Below are 23,161 nucleotides of genomic sequence, written 5' to 3'. Positions count from 1 at the left end.
CTGTTTTAATGCCCCTTGTAAGTGCGGTGGAGGTCGCCGTAGCTTAACAAGACTGTTTAAATGCCCCTTGGAAGAAACGTGAAAGTCACAGTAGCTTATCAAGACGGTTTAAATGCCCCTTGGAAGAGACGTGCAGGTCGCAGTAGCTTAACAAGACGGTTTAAATGCCCCTTGGAAGAGTCGTGCAGGTCGCAGTAGCTTAAAAAGATGGTTTAAATACCCCTTGGGAGAGCGGTGGAGGTCTCAGTAGCTTAACAAGACAGTTTTAATGCCCCTTGGAAGAGACGTGCTGGTCGCAGTAGCTTACAAAGACGGTTTAAATGCCCCTTGGCAGAGTGGTGGAGGTCGCAGTAACTTAACAAGACAGTTTAAATGCCCCTTGGAAGAGACATGCAGGTCGCAGTAGCTTAACAAGACAGTTTAAATGCCCCTTGGAAGAGACGTGCATGTCGCAGAAGCTTAACAAGATGGTTCAAATGCCCCTTGTAAGAGACGTGCGGTTCGCAGTAGCTTAACAAGACAGTTTAAATGCCCCTTGGTAGAGACATGCAGGTCGCAGTAGCTTAACAAGACAGTTTAAATGCCCCTTGGAAGAGACGTGCATGTCGCAGAAGCTTAACAAGACAGTTTAAATGCCCCTTGGAAGAGACGTGCAGTTCGCAGTAGCTTAACAAGACGGTTTACATGCCCCTTGGAAGAGACCTGCAGGTCGCAGTAGCTTAACAAGACGGATTAAATGCCCCTTGGAAGAGCAGTGGAGTTCGCAGTAGCTTAACAAGACGGTTTAAATGCCCCTTGGAAGAGATGTGCAGGTCGCAGTAGCTTAACAAGACGGTTTAAATGCCCCTTGGTAGAGACGTGCAGGTCACAGTAGCTTAACAAGACGGTTAAAATGCCCTTTGGAAGAGCGGTGGAGGTCGCAGTAGGTTAACAAGACGGTTTTGATGCCGCTTTGAAGAGACGTGCTGGTCGAAGTAGCTTAACAAGACGGTTTAAATGCCCCTTGGAAGAGACGTGCATGTCGCAGTAGATTAACAAGACGGTTTAAATGCCCCTTGGTAGAGACGTGCAGGTCGCAGTAGCTAAACAAGATGGTTTAAATGCCCCTTGGAAGAGCGGTGGAGGTCGCAGTAGCTTAACAAGACGATTTAATTGCCCCTTGGTAGAGAAATGCAGGTCACAGTAGCTTAACAAGACGGTTTAAATGCCGCTTGGAAGAGACGTTCAGGTCGCAGTTGCTTAACAAGATGATTTAAATGACCTTGGAAGAAATGTCCAGGTCGCAGTAGCTTAACAAGACTGTTTAAATGCCCCTTGGAAGAGACGTACAGGTCGCAGTAGCTTAACAAGATGGTTTAAATTCCCCTTGGAAGAGCGGTGGAGGTCGTAGTAGCTTAACAAAACGGATTAAATGCCCCTTGGAAGAGACGTACAGGTCGCAGAAGCTTAACAAGACTGTTTAAATGCCCCTTGGAAGAGACGTGCAGGTCGCAGTAGCTTAACAAGACGGCTTAAATGCCCCTTGGAAGAGCAGTGGAGGTCGCAGTAGGTTAACAAGACGGTTTAAATGCCCCTTGGAATACAAGTGCAGGTCGCAGTAGCTTAACAAGATGGTTTAAATGCCCCTTGGAAGGGACGTGCAGGTCGCAGTAGCTTAACAAGACGGTTTAAATTCCCTTTGGAAGAGACGTGCAGGTCGCAGTGTCTTAACAAGACAGTTTAAATGCCCCTTGGAAGAGATGTGCAGGTCGCAATAGCTTAATAAGACGGTTAAAATGCCCCTTGCAAGAGACGTGCAGGTCGCAGTAGCTTAATAAGACGGTTTAAATGACCCTTGGTAGAAACGTGCAGGTCACAGTAGCTTAACAAGATGGTTTAAATGTCCCTTGGAAGAGCTGTGGAGGTCGCAGTAGCTTAACAAGACGGTTTAAATGCCACTTGGAAGAGACGTGCAGGTCGCAGTAGCTTAACAAGATGGTTTAAATGCCCCTTGGAAGAGCTGTGGAGGTCGCAGTAGCTTAACAAGACGGTTTAAATGCCCATTGGAAGAGACATGCAGGTTGCAGTAGCTTAACAAGACGGTTTAAATGCCCCTTGGAAGAGACATGCAGGTTGCAGTAGCTTAACAAGACGGTTTAAATGCCCCTTGGAAGAGACGTGAAGGTCGCAGTAGCTTAAAAACACGGTTTAAATGCCCCTTGGAAGAGCGGTGGAGGTCGCAGTAGCTTAACAAGACAGTTTAAATGCCCCTTGAAAGAGACGTGCAGGTCGTAGTAGCTTAACAAGTCGGTTTAAATACCCCTTGGAAGAGACGCGCAGGTCGCAGTAGCTTAATACGACAGTTTAAATGTCCCTTGGAAGAGACGTGTATGTCGCTGTAGCTTAATAAGACAGTTTAAATGCCCCTTGGAAGAGACATGCAGGTCACATTAGCTTAACAAGACGGTTTAAATGCCCCTTGGAAGAGACGTGCAGGTAACAGTAGCTTAACAAGACTGTTGAAATCCCCCTTGGAAGAGATGTGCAGGTCGCAGCAGCTTAACAAGATTGTTTAAATGTCCCTTGGAATAGGCTTGCAGGTCGCAGTAGCTTACCAAGACGGTTTAAATGCCCCTTGGAAGAGACGTGCAGATCGCAGTAGCTTAACAAGATGGTTTAAATGCCCCTTGGAAGAGCGGTGGAGGTTGCAGGAGCTTAACAAGACGGTTTAAATGCCCCTTGGAAGACACGAGCAGTTCGCAGTAGCTTAACAAGAGGGTGTAAGTGCCCCTTGGAAGAGCGGTGGAGGTCGCAGTAGCTTAACAAGACAGTTTAAGTGCCCCTTGGAAGAGACGTGCAGGTCGCAGTAGCTTAACAAGACTGTTTAAATGCCCCTTGGAAGAGACGTACAGGTCGCAGTAGCTTAACAAGACATTTTAAATGCCCCTTGGAAAAGTGGTGGAGGTTACAGAAGCTTAACAAGACGTTTTAAATGCTCATTGGAAGAGACGTGCTGGTCGCAGTAGCTTAACAAGACGGTTTAAATGGCCCTTGGAAGAGACGTGCAAGTCGCAGTAGATTAACAAGACGGTTTAAATGCCCCTTGGTAGAGACGTGCAGGTCGCAGTAGCTAAACAAGACGGTTTAAATGCCCCTTGGAAGAGCGGTGGAGGTCGCAGTAGCTTAACAAGACGATTTAATTGCCCTTTGGTAGAGACATGCAGGTCACAGTAGCTTAATAAGACGGTTTAAATGCCACTTGGAAGAGACGTGCAGGTTGCAGTAACTTAACAAGACGGTTTAAATACCCCTTGCAAGAGACGTACAGGTCGCAGTAGCTTAACAAGACTGTTTAAATGCCCTTTGGAAGAGACGTGCAGGTCGCAGTAGCTTAACAAGATGGTTTAAATGCCCCTTGGAAGAGACGTGCATGTCACAGTAGATTAACAAGATGGTTTAAATGCCCCTTGGAAGAGACGTGCAGGTCGCAGTAGCTAAACAAGACTGTTTAAATGCCCCTTGGAAGAGCGGCGGAGGTCGCAGTAGCTTAACAAGACAAATTATTTGCCCCTTGGAAGAGACGTGCAGGTCACAGTAGCTTAATAAGATGGTTTAAATGCCCCTTCGAAGATACGTGCAGGTCGCAGTAGCTTAACAAGATGGTTTAAATGCCCCTTGGAATAGGCTAGCAGTTCGCAATAGCTTACCAAGACTGTTTAAATGCCCCTTGGAAGAGACGCGCAGGTTGCAGTAGCGTAACAAGACGGTTTAAATGACCCTTGGTAGAGAAGTGCAGGTCGCAGTAGCTTAACAAGACGGTTTAAATGCCCCTTGGAAGAGCAGTGGAGGTCGCAGAAGTTTAACAAGACGGTTTAAATGCCTCTTGGAAGAGACATGCCGGTCGCAGCAGCTTAACAAGATGGTTTAAATGCCCCTTGGAAGAGACGTGCAGGTCCCAGTAGCTTAACAAGATGGTTTAAATGACCCCTTGGAAGAGACATGCTGGTCGCAGTAGCTTAATAAGACGGTTTAAATGCCCCTTGGAAGAGACGTGCAGGTCGCAGTAGCTTAATAAGACGGTTTCAATGCCCCTTGGAAGAGACGTGCAGGTCGCAGTAGCTTAATAAGACGGTTTAAATGCCCCTTGGAAGAGACATGCAGGTCGCAGTAGCTTATCAAGACTGTTTAAATACCCCTTGGAAGAGACGTGCAGGTCGCAGTAGCTTAACAAAAGGGTTTAAATGCCCCTTGAAATAGGCTTGCAGGTCGCAGTAGCTTACCAAGACGGTTTAAATGCCCCTTGGTAGAGACGTACAGGTCGCAGTAGTTTAACAAGACTGTTTAAATGCCCTTTGGAAGAGACGTGCAGGTCGCAGTAGCTAAACAAGACTGTTTAAATGCCCTTTGGAAGAGCGGCGGAGGTCGCAGTAGCTTAACAAGACGATTTAATTGCCCCTTGGAAGAGACGTGCAGGTCACAGCAGCTTAATAAGATGGTTTAAATGCGCCTTGGAAGAGACGTGCAGGTCACAGTAGCTTAACAAGATGATTTAAATGCCCCTATGAAAAGCGGTGGAGGTCGCAGTAGCTTAACAAGACGGTTTAAAAGCCCCTTGGAAGAAACGTGCAGGTCGCAGTAGCTTAACAAGACGGTTTAAATGCCCCTTGGAAGAGACGTACAGGTCGCAGTAACTTAACAAGACGGTTTAAATGCCGTTTGGAAGAGCGCTGGAGGTCGTAGCAGCTTAACAAAACGGATTAAATGCCCCTTGGAAGAGTCGTGCAGGTCGCAGCAGCCTAACGAGACGGTTTAAATGCCCCTTGGTAGAGACGTGCAGGTCGCAGTAGCTTAACAAGACGATTTAATTGCCCCTTGGAAGAGACGTGCAGGTCACAGTTGCTTAATAAGACGGTTTAAATGCGCCTTGGAAGAGACGTGCAGGTCCCAGTAGCTTAACAAGATGGTTTAAAAGCCACTATGAAAAGCGGTGGAGGTCGCAGTAGCTTAACAAGATGGTTTAACTGCCCCTTGGAGGAGATGAGTAGGTCGCAGTAGCTTAACAAAACGGTTTAAATACCCCTTGCAAGAGACGTGCAGGTCACAGTAGCTTAACAAGACGGTTTAAATGCCCCTTGGAAGAAACGTGCAGGTCGCAGTAGTTTAACAAGACGGTTTACATGCCCCTTGGAAGAGCGCTGTAGGTCGTAGTAGCTTATCAAGACTGATTAAATGCCCCTTGGTAGAGACGTTCAGGTCGTAGCAGCTTAACAAGACGGTTTAAATGCCCCTTGTAAAATCGGTGGAGGTCGCAGTAGATTAACTAGATGGATTAAATGCCCCTTGGAAGAGACGTGCAAGTCGCAGTAGCTTAACAAGACGGTTAAAATGCCTTTTGGAAGAGCGGTGGAGGTCGCAGTAGCTTAACAAGACGGTTTTGATGCCGCTTGGAAGAGACGTGCTGGTCGCAGTAGCTTAACAAGACGGTTTAAATGCCCCTTGGTAGAGACGTGCAGGTCGCAGTAGCTAAACAAGATGGTTTAAATGCCCCTTGGAAGAGCGGTGGAGGTCGCAGTAGCTTAACAAGACGATTTAATTGCCCCTTGGTAGAGAAATGCAGGTCACAGTAGCTTAATAAGACGGTTTAAATGCCGCTTGGAAGAGACGTGCAGGTCGAAGTAGCATAACAAGACGGTTTAAATGCCACTTGGAAGAGTGGAGGAGGTCGCAATAGATTAAAAAGATGGTTTCCATGCCCCTTGGAAGAGACGTGTAGGTCGCAGTAGCTTAACAAGATGGTTTAATTACCCCTTGGAAGAGCGGTGGAGGTCGCAGTAGGTTAACAAGATGGTTTAAATGCCCCTTGGAATAGACGTGCAGGTCGCAGTAGCTTAACAAGATGGTTTAAATGCCCCTTGGAAGAGTGGAGGAGGTCGCAGTAGAATAAAAAGATGGTTTCCATGCCCCTTAGAAGAGACGGGTAGGTCGCAGTAGCTTAACAAGACGGTATAAATACCCCTTGGAAGAGACATGCAGGTTGCAGTAGCGTAACAAGACGGTTTAAATGCCCTTTGGTAGAGAAGTGCAGGTCGCAGTAGCTTAACAAGACGGTTTAAATGCCCCTTGGAAGAGCGGTGGAGGTCGCAGTAGTTTAACAAGATGGTTGAAATGCCTCTTGGAAGAGACATGCAGGTCGCAGCAGCTTAACAAGACAGTTTAAATGCCCCTTGAAAGAGGCTGGCAGGTCGCACTAGCTTAAAAAGACGATTTTAATGCCCCTTGGAAGAGACGTGCAGGTCGCAGTAGCTTAACAAGATGGTTTAAATGCCCCTTCGAAGAGCGGTGGAGGTCGCAGTAGCTTTACAAGACAGTTTAATTGCTCCTTGGAAGAGACGTGCAGGTCGCAGCAGCTTGACAAGACAGTTTAAATGCCCCTTGAAAGAGGCTGGCAGGTCGCACTAGCTTAAAAAGACGATTTTAATGCCCCTTGGAAGAGACGTGCAGGTCGCAGTAGCTTAACAAGATGGTTTAAATGCCCCTTCGAAGAGCGGTGGAGGTCGCAGTAGCTTTACAAGACAGTTTAATTGCTCCTTGGAAGAGACGTGCAGGTCGCAGCAGCTTAACAAAACTGTTTAAATGCCCCTTGGAAGAAACATGCAGGTCGCAGTAGCTTAACAAGACAGATTAAATGCCCCTTGGTGGAGACATGCAGGTCGCAGTAGTTTAACAAAACGGATTAAATGCTCCATGGAAGAGACGTGCAGGTCGCAGTAGCTTAACAAGACGTTTTAAGTGCCCATTGGAAAAGTGGTGGAGGTTACAGTAGCTTAACAAAATGGTTTAAATGCTCCTTAGAAGAAACGTGCAGGTCGCAGTAGCTTAAAAAGACGGTTTAAATGCCCCTTGGAAGAGCGGTGGAGGTCGCAGTAGCTTAACAAGACAGTTTAAATACCCCTAGGAAGAGACGCGCAGGTCGCAGTAGCTTAATACGACGGTTTAAATGTCCCTTGGAAGAGACGTGCAGGTCGCAGTAGCTTAACAAGACGATTTAAATGCCCCTTGGAAGAGACGTGCTGGTCGCAGTAGCTTAACAAGACTGTTTAAATGCCCCTTGGAAGAGACGTGTAGATCGCAGTAGCTTAATAAGACAGTTTAAATGCCCCTTGGAAGAGACATGCAGGTCGCAGTAGCTTAACAAGACGGTTTAAATGCCCCTTGGAAGAGACGTGCTGGTCGCAGTAGCTTAACAAGACTGTTTAAATGCCCCTTGGAAGAGACGTGTAGATCGCAGTAGCTTAATAAGACAGTTTAAATGCCCCTTGGAAGAGACATGCAGGTCGCAGTAGCTTAACAAGACGGTTTAAATGCCCCTTGGAAGAGACGTGCAGGTCGCAGTAGCTTAACAAGACTGTTTAAATCCCCCTTGGAAGAGATGTGCAGGTCGCAGTAGCTTAACAAGATGGTTTAAATGTCCCTTGGAATAGGCTTGCAGGTCGCAGTAGCTTACCAAGACGGTTTAAATGCCCCCTGGAAGAGACGTGCAGATCGCAGTAGCTTAACAAGATGGTTTAAATGCCCCTTGCAAGAGCGGTGGAGGTCGCAGTAGCTTAACAAGACGGTTTAAATGCCCCTTGGAAGAGAAGTGCAGGTCGCAGCAACTTAAAAAGACTGTTTAAATGCCCCTTGAAAGAGACGTGCAGGTTGCAGTGGCTTAACAAGACGGCTTAAATGCCCCTTGCAAGAGACGTACAGGTCGTAGTAGCTTAACAAGACGGTTTAAATGCCCCTTGGAAGAAACGTGCTGGTCGCAGTAGCTTATCAAGACGGTTTAAATGCCCCTTGGAAGAGACGTACAGGTCGCAGTAACTTAACAAGACGGTTTAAATGCCCTTTGGAAGAGCGGTGGAGATCGTAGTAGCTTAACAAGACGGTTTAACTGCCCCTTGGAGGAGATGTGCAGGTCGCAGTAGCTTAACAAGACGGTTTAAATGCCCCTTCGAAAAGACATGCAGGTCACAGTAGCTTAACAAGACGGTTTATATGCCCCTTGGAAGAAACGTGCAGGTCGCAGTGGCTTAACAAGACGGTTTAAATGCCCCTTGGAAGAGCGGTGGAGGTCGTAGTTGCTTATCAAGACTGATTAAATGCCCCTTGGTAGAGACGTGCAGGTCGCAGCAGCTTAACAAGACGGTTTAAATGCCACTTGGAAAATCGGTGGAGGTCGCAGTAGATTAACAAGATGGATTAAATGCCCCTTGGTAGAGACGTGCAAGTCGCAGTAGCTTAACAAGACGGTTTACATGCCCAATGGATGAGTGGTGAAGTTCGCAGTAGCTTAACAAGACGGTTTAAATGCCCCTTGGAAGAGCGGTGGAGGTCACAGTAGCTTAACAATACAGTTTAAATGCCCCTTGGAAGAGACATGCAGGTCGCAGCAGCTTAACAAGACTGTTTAAATGCCCCTTGGAAGAGACGTGCAGTTCGAAGTAGCTTAACAAGATCGTTTAAATGCCCCTTGGAAAAGGGGTGGAGGTCGCAGTAGCTTAACATGACAGTTTAATTGCCCCTTGGAAGAGACATGCAGGTCGCAGCAGCTTAACAAGACTGTTTAAATGCTCCTTGGAAGAGACGTGCAGGTCGCAGTAGCTTAAAAAGATGGTTTAAATGCCCCTTGGTAGAGACATGCATGTCGCAGTAGCTTAACAAGACGTTTTAAATGCCCCTTGGAAAAGTGGTGGAGGTTACAGTAGCTTAACAAGACGGTTTAAATGCCCCTTGGAAGAGACGTGCAAGTCGCAGCAGCTTAACAAGACGGTTTAAATGCACATTGGAAGAGACGTGCAGGTCTCAGTAGCTTAAAAAGACGGTTTAAATGCCCCTTGGAAGAGGCGTGCAGGTCGCAGTAGCTTAATAAGACGGTTTAAATGTCAGTTGGAAGAGACGTGCAGGTCGCAGTAGCTTTATAAGACGGTTTAAATGCCCCTTGGAAGAGACGTGCAGGTCGCAGGAGCTTTACAAGACGGTTTAAATGCCCCTTGGAAGAGACGTGCAGCTCGCAGTAGCTTAACAAGACTGTTTAAGTCCCCCTTGGAAGAGATGTGCAGATCGCAGTAGCTTAATAAGACGGTTTAAATGTCAGTTGGAAGAGACGTGCAGGTTGTAGTAGCTTATTAAGACGGTTTAAATGCCCTTTCGAACATACGTACAGGTCGCAGTAGCTTAACAAGATGGTTTAAATGCCCTTTGGAATAGGCTTGCAGGTCGCAATAGCTTACCAAGACGGTTTAAATGCCCCTTGGAAGAGACGTGCAGGTTGCAGTAGCGTAACAAGACGGTTTAAATGACCTTTGGTAGAGAAATGCAGGTCGCAGTAGCTTAACAAGATGGTTTAAATGCCCCTTGGAAGAGCGGTGGAGGTCGCAGATGTTTAACAAGACGGTTTTAATGCCTCTTGGAAGAGACATGCAGGTCGCAGCAGGTTAACAAGACGGTTTAAATGCCCCTTGGAAGAGACATGCAGGTCGCAGTAGCTTAACAAGACGATTTAAATGCCCCTTGGAAGAGACGTGCAGGTCGCAGTAGCTTAATAAGACAGTTTAAATGTCCCTTGGAAGAGACGTGCAGGTCGCAGTAGCTTAACAAGACGGTTTAAATGCCCCTTGGAAGAGACGTGCAGGTCGCAGTAGCTTTATAAGACGGTTTAAATGCCCCTTGGAAGAGACATGCAGATCGCAGTAGCTTAACAAGACTGTTTAAATACCCCTTGGAAGAGACGTGCAGGTCGCAGTAGCTTAACAAAAAGGTTTAAATGCCCCTTGAAATAGGCTTGCAGGTCGCAGCAGCTTACCAAGACGGTTTAAATGCCCCTTGGTAGAGACGTACAGGTCGCAGTAGCTTAACAAGACTGTTTAAATGCCCTTTGGAAGAGACGTGCAGGTCGCAGTAGCTTAACAAGATGGTTTAAATGCCCCTTGGAAGAGACGTGCATGTCACAGTAGATTAACAAGATGGTTTAAATGCCCCTTGGAAGAGACGTGCAGTTCGCAGTAGCTAAACAAGACTGTTTAAACGCACCTTGGAAGAGCGGCGGAGGTCGCAATAGCTTAACAAGACGATTTATTTGCCCCTTGGAAGAGACGTGCAGGTCACAGTAGCTTAATAAGATGGTTTAAATGCCCCTTCGAAGATACGTGCAGGTCGCAGTAGCTTAACAAGATGGTTTAAATGCCCCTTGGAATAGGCTAGCAGGTCGCAATAGCTTACCAAGACTGTTTAAATGCCCCTTGGAAGAGACGCGCAGGTTGCAGTAGCGTAACAAGACGGTTTAAATGACCCTTGGTAGAGAAGTGCAGGTCGCAGTAGCTTAACAAGACGGTTTAAATGCCCCTTGGAAGAGCAGTGGAGGTCACAGAAGTTTAACAAGACGGTTTAAATGCCTCTTGGAAGAGACATGCAGGTCGCAGCAGCTTAACAAGATGGTTTAAATGCCCCTTGGAAGAGACGTGCAGGTCCCAGTAGCTTAACAAGATGGTTTAAATGACCCCTTGGAAGAGACATGCTGGTCGCAGTAGCTTAATAAGACGGTTTAAATGCCCCTTGGAAGAGACGTGCAGGTCGCAGTAGCTTAATAAGACGGTTTCAATGCCCCTTGGAAGAGACGTGCAGGTCGCAGTAGCTTAATAAGACGGTTTAAATGCCCCTTGGAAGAGACATGCAGGTCGCAGTAGCTTAACAAGACTGTTTAAATACCCCTTGGAAGAGACGTGCAGGTCGCAGTAGCTTAACAAAAGGGTTTAAATGCCCCTTGAAATAGGCTTGCAGGTCGCAGTAGCTTACCAAGACGGTTTAAATGCCCCTTGGTAGAGACGTACAGGTCGCAGTAGTTTAACAAGACTGTTTAAATGCCCTTTGGAAGAGACGTGCAGGTCGCAGTAGCTAAACAAGACTGTTTAAATGCCCTTTGGAAGAGCGGCGGAGGTCGCAGTAGCTTAACAAGACGATTTAATTGCCCCTTGGAAGAGACGTGCAGGTCACAGCAGCTTAATAAGATGGTTTAAATGCGCCTTGGAAGAGACGTGCAGGTCACAGTAGCTTAACAAGATGATTTAAATGCCCCTATGAAAAGCGGTGGAGGTCGCAGTAGCTTAACAAGACGGTTTAAAAGCCCCTTGGAAGAAACGTGCAGGTCGCAGTAGCTTAACAAGACGGTTTAAATGCCCCTTGGAAGAGACGTACAGGTCGCAGTAACTTAACAAGACGGTTTAAATGCCGTTTGGAAGAGCGCTGGAGGTCGTAGCAGCTTAACAAAACGGATTAAATGCCCCTTGGAAGAGTCGTGCAGGTCGCAGCAGCCTAACGAGACGGTTTAAATGCCCCTTGGTAGAGACGTGCAGGTCGCAGTAGCTTAACAAGACGATTTAATTGCCCCTTGGAAGAGACGTGCAGGTCACAGTAGCTTAATAAGACGGTTTAAATGCGCCTTGGAAGAGACGTGCAGGTCCCAGTAGCTTAACAAGATGGTTTAAAAGCAACTATGAAAAGCGGTGGAGGTCGCAGTAGCTTAACAAGATGGTTTAACTGCCCCTTGGAGGAGATGAGCAGGTCGCAGTAGCTTAACAAAACGGTTTAAATACCCCTTGCAAGAGACGTGCAGGTCACAGTAGCTTAACAAGACGGTTTAAATGCCCCTTGGAAGAAACGTGCAGGTCGCAGTAGCTTAACAAGACGGTTTACATGCCCCTTGGAGGAGCGCTGGAGGTCGTAGTAGCTTATCAAGACTGATTAAATGCCCCTTGGTAGAGACGTTCAGGTCGCAGCAGCTTAACAAGACGGTTTAAATGCCCCTTGTAAAATCGGTGGAGGTCGCAGTAGATTAACAAGATGGATTAAATGCCGCTTGGAAGAGACGTGAAAGTCGCAGTAGCTTAACAAGACGGTTAAAATGCCCTTTGGAAGAGCGGTGGAGGTCGCAGTAGCTTAACAAGACGGTTTTGATGCCGCTTGGAAGAGACGTGCTGGTCGCAGTAGCTTAACAAGACGGTTTAAATGCCCCTTGGTAGAGACGTGCAGGTCGCAGTAGCTAAACAAGATGGTTTAAATGCCCCTTGGAAGAGCGGTGGAGGTCGCAGTAGCTTAACAAGACGATTTAATTGCCCCTTGGTAGAGAAATGCAGGTCACAGTAGCTTAATAAGACGGTTTAAATGCCGCTTGGAAGAGACGTGCAGGTCGAAGTAGCATAACAAGACGGTTTAAATGCCACTTGGAAGAGTGGAGGAGGTCGCAATAGATTAAAAAGATGGTTTCCATGCCCCTTGGAAGAGACGTGTAGGTCGCAGTAGCTTAACAAGATGGTTTAATTACCCCTTGGAAGAGCGGTGGAGGTCGCAGTAGGTTAACAAGATGGTTTAAATGCCCCTTGGAATAGACGTGCAGGTCGCAGTAGCTTAACAAGACGGTTTAAATGCCCCTTGGAAGAGTGGAGGAGGTCGCAGTAGAATAAAAAGATGGTTTCCATGCCCCTTGGAAGAGACGGGTAGGTCGCAGTAGCTTAACAAGACGGTATAAATACCCCTTGGAAGAGACATGCAGGTTGCAGTAGCGTAACAAGACGGTTTAAATGCCCTTTGGTAGAGAAGTGCAGGTCGCAGTAGCTTAACAAGACGGTTTAAATGCCCCTTGGAAGAGCGGTGGAGGTCGCAGTAGTTTAACAAGATGGTTGAAATGCCTCTTGGAAGAGACATGCAGGTCGCAGCAGCTTAACAAGACAGTTTAAATGCCCCTTGAAAGAGGCTGGCAGGTCGCACTAGCTTAAAAAGACGATTTTAATGCCCCTTGGAAGAGACGTGCAGGTCGCAGTAGCTTAACAAGATGGTTTAAATGCCCCTTCGAAGAGCGGTGGAGGTCGCAGTAGCTTTACAAGACAGTTTAATTGCTCCTTGGAAGAGACGTGCAGGTCGCAGCAGCTTAACAAAACTGTTTAAATGCCCCTTGGAAGAAACATGCAGGTCGCAGTAGCTTAACAAGACAGATTAAATGCCCCTTGGTGGAGACATGCAGGTCGCAGTAGCTTAACAAAACGGATTAAATGCCCCATGGAAGAGACGTGCAGGTCGCAGTAGCTTAACAAGACGTTTTAAGTGCCCCTTGGAAAAGTGGTGGAGGTTACAGTAGCTTAACAAAACGGTTTAAATGCTCCTTAGAAGAAACGTGCAGGTCGCAGTAGCTTAAAAAGACGGTTTAAATGCCCCTTGGAAGAGCGGTGGAGGTCGCAGTAGCTTAACAAGACAGTTTAAATACCCCTAGGAAGAGACACGCAGGTCGCAGTAGCTTAATACGACGGTTTAAATGTCCCTTGGAAGAGACGTGCAGGTCGCAGTAGCTTAACAAGACGATTTAAATGCCCCTTGGAAGAGACGTGCTGGTCGCAGTAGCTTAACAAGACTGTTTAAATGCCCCTTGGAAGAGATGTGTAGATCGCAGTAGCTTAATAAGACAGTTTAAATGCCCCTTGGAAGAGACATGCAGGTCGCAGTAGCTTAACAAGACGGTTTAAATGCCCCTTGGAAGAGACGTGCTGGTCGCAGTAGCTTAACAAGACTGTTTAAATGCCCCTTGGAAGAGACGTGTAGATCGCAGTAGCTTAATAAGACAGTTTAAATGCCCCTTGGAAGAGACATGCAGGTCGCAGTAGCTTAACAAGACGGTTTAAATGCCCCTTGGAAGAGACGTGCAGGTCGCAGTAGCTTAACAAGACTGTTTAAATTCCCCTTGGAAGAGATGTGCAGGTCGCAGTAGCTTAACAAGATGGTTTAAATGTCCCTTGGAATAGGCTTGCAGGCCGCAGTAGCTTACCAAGACGGTTTAAATGCCCCCTGGAAGAGACGTGCAGATCGCAGTAGCTTAACAAGATGGTTTAAATGCCCCTTGCAAGATCGGTGGAGGTCGCAGTAGCTTAACAAGACGGTTTAAATGCCCCTTGGAAGAGAAGTGCAGGTCGCAGCAACTTAAAAAGACTGTTTAAATGCCCCTTGAAAGAGACGTGCAGGTTGCAGTGGCTTAACAAGACGGCTTAAATGCCCCTTGGAAGACACGAGCAGTTCGCAGTAGCTTAACAAGAGGGTGTAAATGCCCCTTGGAAGAGCGGTGGAGGTCGCAGTAGCTTAACAAGACAGTTTAAGTGCCCCTTGGAAGAGACGTGCAGATCGCAGTAGCTTAACAAGACTGTTTAAATGCCCCTTGGAAGAGACGTACAGGTCGCAGTAGCTTAACAAGACATTTTAAATGCCCCTTGGAAAAGTGGTGGAGGTTACAGAAGCTTAACAAGACGTCTTAAATGCTCATTGGAAGAGACGTGCTGGTCGCAGTAGCTTAACAAGACGGTTTAAATGCCCCTTGGAAGAGACGTGCAAGTCGCAGTAGATTAACAAGACGGTTTAAATGCCCCTTGGTAGAGACGTGCAGGTCGCAGTAGCTAAACAAGACGGTTTAAATGCCCCTTGGAAGAGCGGTGGAGGTCGCAGTAGCTTAACAAGACGATTTAATTGCCCCTTGTTAGAGACATGCAGGTCACAGTAGCTTAATAAAACGGTTTAAATGCCACTTGGAAGAGACGTGCAGGTTGCAGTAGCTTAACAAGACGGTTTAAATGACCCTTGGAAGAAACGTGCAGGTCGCAGTAGCTTAACAAGACGTTTTAAATGCCCCTTGGAAGAGACGTACAGGTCGCAGTAACTTAACAAGACGGTTTAAATGCCCTTTGGAAGAGCGGTGGAGGTCGTAGTAGCTTAACAAGACGGTTTAACTGCCCCTTGGAGGAGATGTGAAGGTCGCAGTAGCTTAACAAGACGGTTTAAATGCCCCTTCGAATAGACATGCAGGTCACAGTAGCTTAACAAGACGGTTTAAATGCCCCTTGGAAGAAATGTGCAGGTCGCAGTGGCTTAACAAGACGGTTTAAATGCCCCTTGGAAGAAACGTGCAGGTCGCAGTAGATTAACAAGACGGTTTAAATGCCCCTTGAAAGAGCGGTGGAGGTCGTAGTAGATTATCAAGACTGATTAAATGCCCCTTGGTAGAGACGTGCAGGTCGCAGTAGCTTAACAAGACGATTTAATTGCCCCTTGGAAGAGACGTGCAGGTCACAGTAGCTTAATAAGACGGTTTAAATGCGCCTTGGAAGAGACGTGCAGGTCCCAGTAGCTTAACAAGATGGTTTAAAAGCAACTATGAAAAGCGGTGGAGGTCGCAGTAGCTTAACAAGATGGTTTAACTGCCCCTTGGAGGAGATGAGCAGGTCGCAGTAGCTTAACAAAACGGTTTAAATACCCCTTGCAAGAGACGTGCAGGTCACAGTAGCTTAACAAGACGGTTTAAATGCCCCTTGGAAGAAACGTGCAGGTCGCAGTAGCTTAACAAGACGGTTTACATGCCCCTTGGAGGAGCGCTGGAGGTCGTAGTAGCTTATCAAGACTGATTAAATGCCCCTTGGTAGAGACGTTCAGGTCGCAGCAGCTTAACAAGACGGTTTAAATGCCCCTTGTAAAATCGGTGGAGGTCGCAGTAGATTAACAAGATGGATTAAATGCCGCTTGGAAGAGACGTGAAAGTCGCAGTAGCTTAACAAGACGGTTAAAATGCCCTTTGGAAGAGCGGTGGAGGTCGCAGTAGCTTAACAAGACGGTTTTGATGCCGCTTGGAAGAGACGTGCTGGTCGCAGTAGCTTAACAAGACGGTTTAAATGCCCCTTGGTAGAGACGTGCAGGTCGCAGTAGCTAAACAAGATGGTTTAAATGCCCCTTGGAAGAGCGGTGGAGGTCGCAGTAGCTTAACAAGACGATTTAATTGCCCCTTGGTAGAGAAATGCAGGTCACAGTAGCTTAATAAGACGGTTTAAATGCCGCTTGGAAGAGACGTGCAGGTCGAAGTAGCATAACAAGACGGTTTAAATGCCACTTGGAAGAGTGGAGGAGGTCGCAATAGATTAAAAAGATGGTTTCCATGCCCCTTGGAAGAGACGTGTAGGTCGCAGTAGCTTAACAAGATGGTTTAATTACCCCTTGGAAGAGCGGTGGAGGTCGCAGTAGGTTAACAAGATGGTTTAAATGCCCCTTGGAATAGACGTGCAGGTCGCAGTAGCTTAACAAGACGGTTTAAATGCCCCTTGGAAGAGTGGAGGAGGTCGCAGTAGAATAAAAAGATGGTTTCCATGCCCCTTGGAAGAGACGGGTAGGTCGCAGTAGCTTAACAAGACGGTATAAATACCCCTTGGAAGAGACATGCAGGTTGCAGTAGCGTAACAAGACGGTTTAAATGCCCTTTGGTAGAGAAGTGCAGGTCGCAGTAGCTTAACAAGACGGTTTAAATGCCCCTTGGAAGAGCGGTGGAGGTCGCAGTAGTTTAACAAGATGGTTGAAATGCCTCTTGGAAGAGACATGCAGGTCGCAGCAGCTTAACAAGACAGTTTAAATGCCCCTTGAAAGAGGCTGGCAGGTCGCACTAGCTTAAAAAGACGATTTTAATGCCCCTTGGAAGAGACGTGCAGGTCGCAGTAGCTTAACAAGATGGTTTAAATGCCCCTTCGAAGAGCGGTGGAGGTCGCAGTAGCTTTACAAGACAGTTTAATTGCTCCTTGGAAGAGACGTGCAGGTCGCAGCAGCTTAACAAAACTGTTTAAATGCCCCTTGGAAGAAACATGCAGGTCGCAGTAGCTTAACAAGACAGATTAAATGCCCCTTGGTGGAGACATGCAGGTCGCAGTAGCTTAACAAAACGGATTAAATGCCCCATGGAAGAGACGTGCAGGTCGCAGTAGCTTAACAAGACGTTTTAAGTGCCCCTTGGAAAAGTGGTGGAGGTTACAGTAGCTTAACAAAACGGTTTAAATGCTCCTTAGAAGAAACGTGCAGGTCGCAGTAGCTTAAAAAGACGGTTTAAATGCCCCTTGGAAGAGCGGTGGAGGTCGCAGTAGCTTAACAAGACAGTTTAAATACCCCTAGGAAGAGACACGCAGGTCGCAGTAGCTTAATACGACGGTTTAAATGTCCCTTGGAAGAGACGTGCAGGTCGCAGTAGCTTAACAAGACGATTTAAATGCCCCTTGGAAGAGACGTGCTGGTCGCAGTAGCTTAACAAGACTGTTTAAATGCCCCTTGGAAGAGATGTGTAGATCGCAGTAGCTTAATAAGACAGTTTAAATGCCCCTTGGAAGAGACATGCAGGTCGCAGTAGCTTAACAAGACGGTTTAAATGCCCCTTGGAAGAGACGTGCTGGTCGCAGTAGCTTAACAAGACTGTTTAAATGCCCCTTGGAAGAGACGTGTAGATCGCAGTAGCTTAATAAGACAGTTTAAATGCCCCTTGGAAGAGACATGCAGGTCGCAGTAGCTTAACAAGACGGTTTAAATGCCCCTTGGAAGAGACGTGCAGGTCGCAGTAGCTTAACAAGACTGTTTAAATTCCCCTTGGAAGAGATGTGCAGGTCGCAGTAGCTTAACAAGATGGTTTAAATGTCCCTTGGAATAGGCTTGCAGGCCGCAGTAGCTTACCAAGACGGTTTAAATGCCCCCTGGAAGAGACGTGCAGATCGCAGTAGCTTAACAAGATGGTTTAAATGCCCCTTGCAAGATCGGTGGAGGTCGCAGTAGCTTAACAAGACGGTTTAAATGCCCCTTGGAAGAGAAGTGCAGGTCGCAGCAACTTAAAAAGACTGTTTAAATGCCCCTTGAAAGAGACGTGCAGGTTGCAGTGGCTTAACAAGACGGCTTAAATGCCCCTTGGAAGACACGAGCAGTTCGCAGTAGCTTAACAAGAGGGTGTAAATGCCCCTTGGAAGAGCGGTGGAGGTCGCAGTAGCTTAACAAGACAGTTTAAGTGCCCCTTGGAAGAGACGTGCAGATCGCAGTAGCTTAACAAGACTGTTTAAATGCCCCTTGGAAGAGACGTACAGGTCGCAGTAGCTTAACAAGACATTTTAAATGCCCCTTGGAAAAGTGGTGGAGGTTACAGAAGCTTAACAAGACGTCTTAAATGCTCATTGGAAGAGACGTGCTGGTCGCAGTAGCTTAACAAGACGGTTTAAATGCCCCTTGGAAGAGACGTGCAAGTCGCAGTAGATTAACAAGACGGTTTAAATGCCCCTTGGTAGAGACGTGCAGGTCGCAGTAGCTAAACAAGACGGTTTAAATGCCCCTTGGAAGAGCGGTGGAGGTCGCAGTAGCTTAACAAGACGATTTAATTGCCCCTTGTTAGAGACATGCAGGTCACAGTAGCTTAATAAAACGGTTTAAATGCCACTTGGAAGAGACGTGCAGGTTGCAGTAGCTTAACAAGACGGTTTAAATGACCCTTGGAAGAAACGTGCAGGTCGCAGTAGCTTAACAAGACGTTTTAAATGCCCCTTGGAAGAGACGTACAGGTCGCAGTAACTTAACAAGACGGTTTAAATGCCCTTTGGAAGAGCGGTGGAGGTCGTAGTAGCTTAACAAGACGGTTTAACTGCCCCTTGGAGGAGATGTGAAGGTCGCAGTAGCTTAACAAGACGGTTTAAATGCCCCTTCGAATAGACATGCAGGTCACAGTAGCTTAACAAGACGGTTTAAATGCCCCTTGGAAGAAATGTGCAGGTCGCAGTGGCTTAACAAGACGGTTTAAATGCCCCTTGGAAGAAACGTGCAGGTCGCAGTAGATTAACAAGACGGTTTAAATGCCCCTTGAAAGAGCGGTGGAGGTCGTAGTAGATTATCAAGACTGATTAAATGCCCCTTGGTAGAGACGTGCAGGTCGCAGCAGCTTAACAAGACGGTTTAAATGCCACTTGGAAAATCGGTGGAGGTCGCAGTAGATTAACAAGATGGATTAAATGCCCCTTGGAAGAGACGTGCAAGTCGCAGTAGCTTAACAAGACGGTTTACATACCCAATGGATGAGTGGTGGAGGTCGCAGTAGCTTAACAAGATGGTTTAAATGCCCCTTGGAAGAACGGTGGAGGTCACATTAGCTTAACAATACAGTTTAAATGCCCCTTGGAAGAGACGTGCAGGTCGCAGTAGCTTAACAAGAAGGTTTAAATGCCCCTTGGAAGAGTCTGGCAGGTCGCAGTAGCTTACCAAGACGATTTAAATGCCCCTAGGAAGAGACGTGCAGGTCGCAGTAGCTTAACAAGATCGTTTAAATGCCCCTTGGAAAAGGGGTGGAGGTCGCAGTAGATTAACATGACAGTTTAATTGCCCCTTGGAAGAGACATGCAGGTCGCAGCAGCTTAACAAGACTGTTTAAATGCCCCTTGGAAGAGACGTGCAGGTCGCAGTAGCTTAAAAAGATGCTTTAAATGCCCCTTGGTAGAGACATGCATGTCGCAGTAGCTTAACAAGACGTTTTAAATGCCCCTTGGAAAAGTGGTGGAGGTTACAGTAGCTTAACAAGACGGTTTAAAAGCCCCTTGGAAGAGAAGTGCAAGTCGCAGTAGCTTAACAAGACGGTTTAAATGCACCTTGGAAGAGACGTGCAGGTCGCAGTAGCTTAAAAAAGACGGTTTAAATGCCCCTTGGAAGAGGCGTGCAGGTCGCAGTAGCTTAATAAGACAGTTTAAATGTCAGTTGGAAGAGACGTGCAGGTCGCAGTAGCTTAATAAGATGGTTTAAATGCCCCTTGGAAGAGACTTGCAGGTCGCAGTAGCTTTACAAGACGGTTTAAATGCCCCTTGGAAGAGACGTGCAGCTCGCAGTAGCTTAATAAGACGGTTTAAATGCCCCTTGGAAGAGATGTGCAGATCGCAGTAGCTTAATAAGACGGTTTAAATGCCCCTTGGAAGAGATGTGCAGATCGCAGTAGCTTATTAAGACGGTTTAAATGCCCTTTCGAACATACGTACAGGTCGCAGTAGCTTAACCAGATGGTTTAAATGCCCTTTGGAATAGGCTTGCAGGTCGCAATAGCTTAACAAGACAGTTTAAATGACCTTTGGTAGAGAAATGCAGGTCGCAGTAGCTTAACAAGACGGTTTAAATGCCCCTTGGAAGATCGGTCGAGGTCGCAGAAGTTTAACAAGACGGTTTAAATGCCTCTTGGAAGAGATATGCCGGTCGCAGCCGGTTAACAAGACGGTTTAAATGCCCCTTGGAAGAGACGTGCAGGTCCCAGTATCTTAACAAGATGGTTTAAATGCCCCTTGGAAGAGACATGCAGGTCGCAGTAGCTTAACAAGACGATTTAAATGCCCCTTGGAAGAGACGTGCAGGTCGCAGTAGCTTAATAAGACAGTTTAAATGTCCCTTGGAAGAGACGTGCAGGTCGCAGTAGCTTAACAAGACGGTTTAAATGCCCCTTGGAAGAGACGTGCAGGTCGCAGTAGCTTTATAAGACGGTTTAAATGCCCCTTGGAAGAGATATGCAGGTCGCAGTAGCTTAACAAGACTGTTTAAATACCCCTTGGAAGAGACGTGCAGGTCGCAGTAGCTTAACAAAAGGGTTTAAATGCCCCTTGAAATAGGCTTGCAGGTCGCAGTAGCTTACCAAGATGGTTTAAATGCCCCTTGGTAGAGACGTACAGGTCGCAGTAGCTTAACAAGACTGTTTAAATGCCCTTTGGAAGAGAGTGCAGGTCGCAGTAGCTTAACAAGACGGTTTAAATGCTCCTTGGAAGAGCGGTGGAGGTCGTAGTAGCTTATCAAGACTGATTAAATGCCCCTTGGTAGAGACGTGCAGGTCGCAGCAGCTTAACAAGACGGTTTAAATGCCCCTTGTAAAATCGGCGGAGGTCGCAGTAGCTTAACAAGACGATTTAATTGCCCCTTGGAAGAGACGTGCAGGTCACAGTAGCTTAATAAGATGGTTTAAATGCCCCTTCGAAGATACGTGCAGGTCGCAGTAGCTTAACAAGATGGTTTAAATGCCCCTTGGAATAGGCTAGCAGGTCGCAATAGCTTACCAAGACTGTTTAAATGCCCCTTGGAAGAGACGTGCAGGTTGCAGTAGCGTAACAAGACGGTTTAAATGACCCTTGGTAGAGAAGTGCAGGTCGCAGTAGCTTAACAAGATGGTTTAAATGCCCCTTGGATGAGCAGTGGAGGTCGCAGAAGTTTAACAAGACGGTTTAAATGCCTCTTGGAAGAGACATGCAGGTCGCAGCAGCTTAACAACATGGTTTAAATGCCCCTTGGAAGAGACGTGCAGGTCCCAGTAGCTTAACAAGATGGTTTAAATGACCCCTTGGAAGAGACATGCTGGTCGCAGTAGCTTAACAAGAAGATTTAAATGCCCCTTGGAAGAGAGGTGCAGGTCGCAGTAGCTTAATAATACAGTTTAAATGTCCCTTGGAAGAGACGTGCAGGTCGCAGTAGCTTAACAAGACGGTTTAAATGCCCCTTGGAAGAGACGTGCAGGTCGCAGTAGCTTAATAAGACAGTTTTAAATGCCCCTTGGAAGAGACATGCAGGTCGCAGTAGCTTAACAAGACTGTTTAAATACCCCTTGGAAGAGACGTGCAGGTCGCAGTAGCTTAACAAAATGGTTTAAATGCCCCTTGAAATAGGCTTGCAGGTCGCAGTAGCTTACCAAGACGGTTTAAATGCCCCTTGGTAGAGACGTACAGGTCGCAGTAGCTTAACAAGACTGTTTAAATGCCCTTTGGAAGAGACGTGCAGGTCGCAGCAGCTAAACAAGACTGTTTAAATGCCCCTTGAAAGAGCGGCGGAGGTCGCAGTAGCTTAACAAGACGATTTAATTGCCCCTTTGAAGAGACGTGCAGGTCACAGTAGCTTAATAAGATGGTTTAAATGCGCCTTGGAAGAGACGTGCAGGTCACAGTAGCTTAACAAGATGGTTTAAATGCCCCTATGAAAAGCGGTGGAGGTCGCAGTAGCTTAACAAGACGGTTTAAATGCCCCTTGGAAGAGACGTACAGGTCGCAGTAACTTAACAAGACGGTTTAAATGCCCTTTGGAAGAGCGGTGGAGGTCGTAGCAGCTTAACAAAACGGATTAAATGCCCCTTGGAAGAGTCGTGCAGGTCGCAGCAGCCTAACAAGACGGTTTAAATGCCCCTTGGTAGAGTCGTGCAGGTCGCAGTAGCTTAACAAGACGATTTAATTGCCCCTTGGAAGAGACGTGCAGGTCACAGTAGCTTAATAAGATGGTTTAAAAGCCACTATGAAAAGCGATGGAGGTCGCAGTAGCTTAACAAGATGGTTTAACGGCCCCTTGGAGGAGATGAGCAGGTCGCAGTAGCTTAACAAAACGGTTTAAATACCCCTTGCAAGAGACGTGCAGGTCACAGTAGCTTAACAAGACGGTTTAAATGCCCCTTGGAAGAAAAGTGCAGGTCGCAGTAGCTTAACAAGACTGTTTAAATGCCCCTTGGAAGAGCGGTGGAGGTCGTAGTAGCTTATCAAGACTGATTAAATGCCCCTTGGTAGAGACGTGCAGGTCGCAGCAGATTAACAAGACGGTTTAAATGCCCCTTGTAAAATCGGTGGAGGTCGCAGTAGATTAACCAGATGGATTAAATTCGCCTTGGAAGAGACGTGCAAGTCGCAGTAGCTTAACAAGACGGTTTAAATGCCCATTGGAAGAGTGGTGGAGGTCGCAGTAGCTTAACAAGACAGTTTAAATGCCCCTTGTAAGAGACATGCAAGTCGCAGTAGCTTAACAAGACGGGTTAAATGTCCCTTGGAAGAGTCTGTCAGGTCGCAATAGCTTACCAAGACGATTTAAATGCCCCTTGGAAGAGACGTGCAGGTCGCAGTAGCTTAACAGGATCGTATAAATGCCCCTTGGAAAAGGGGTGGAGGTCGCAGTAGCTTAACATGACAGTTTAATTGCCCCTTGGAAGAGACATGCAGGTCGCAGCAGCTTAACAAGACTGTTTAAATGCCCCTTGGAAGAGACGTGCAGGTCGCAGTAGCTTAAAAAGACGGTTTAAATGCCCCTTGGTAGAGACATGCAGGTCGCAGTAGCTTAACAAAACGGTTTAAATGCCCCATGGAAGAGACGTGCAGGTCGAAGTAGCTTAACAAGACGGTTTAAATGTCAGTTGGAAGAGACGTGCAGGGTGCAGTAGCTTAATAAGACGGTTTAAATGCCCCTTGGAAAAGTGGTGGAGGTTACAGTAGCTTAACAAGACGTTTTAAATGCCCCTTGGAAGAGACGTGCAGGTCGCAGTAGCTTAATAAGACGGTTTAAATGTCAGTTG

Source organism: Phyllobates terribilis, unplaced genomic scaffold (assembly GCF_046119375.1).
Source record: "Phyllobates terribilis strain yellow unplaced genomic scaffold, ASM4611937v1 Scaffold_68__1_contigs__length_7421828, whole genome shotgun sequence".
Taxonomy (NCBI): domain Eukaryota; kingdom Metazoa; phylum Chordata; class Amphibia; order Anura; family Dendrobatidae; genus Phyllobates; species Phyllobates terribilis.
The sequence above is the reverse complement of the archived record's forward strand: the minus strand, read 5'-3'. Positions refer to the sequence as shown.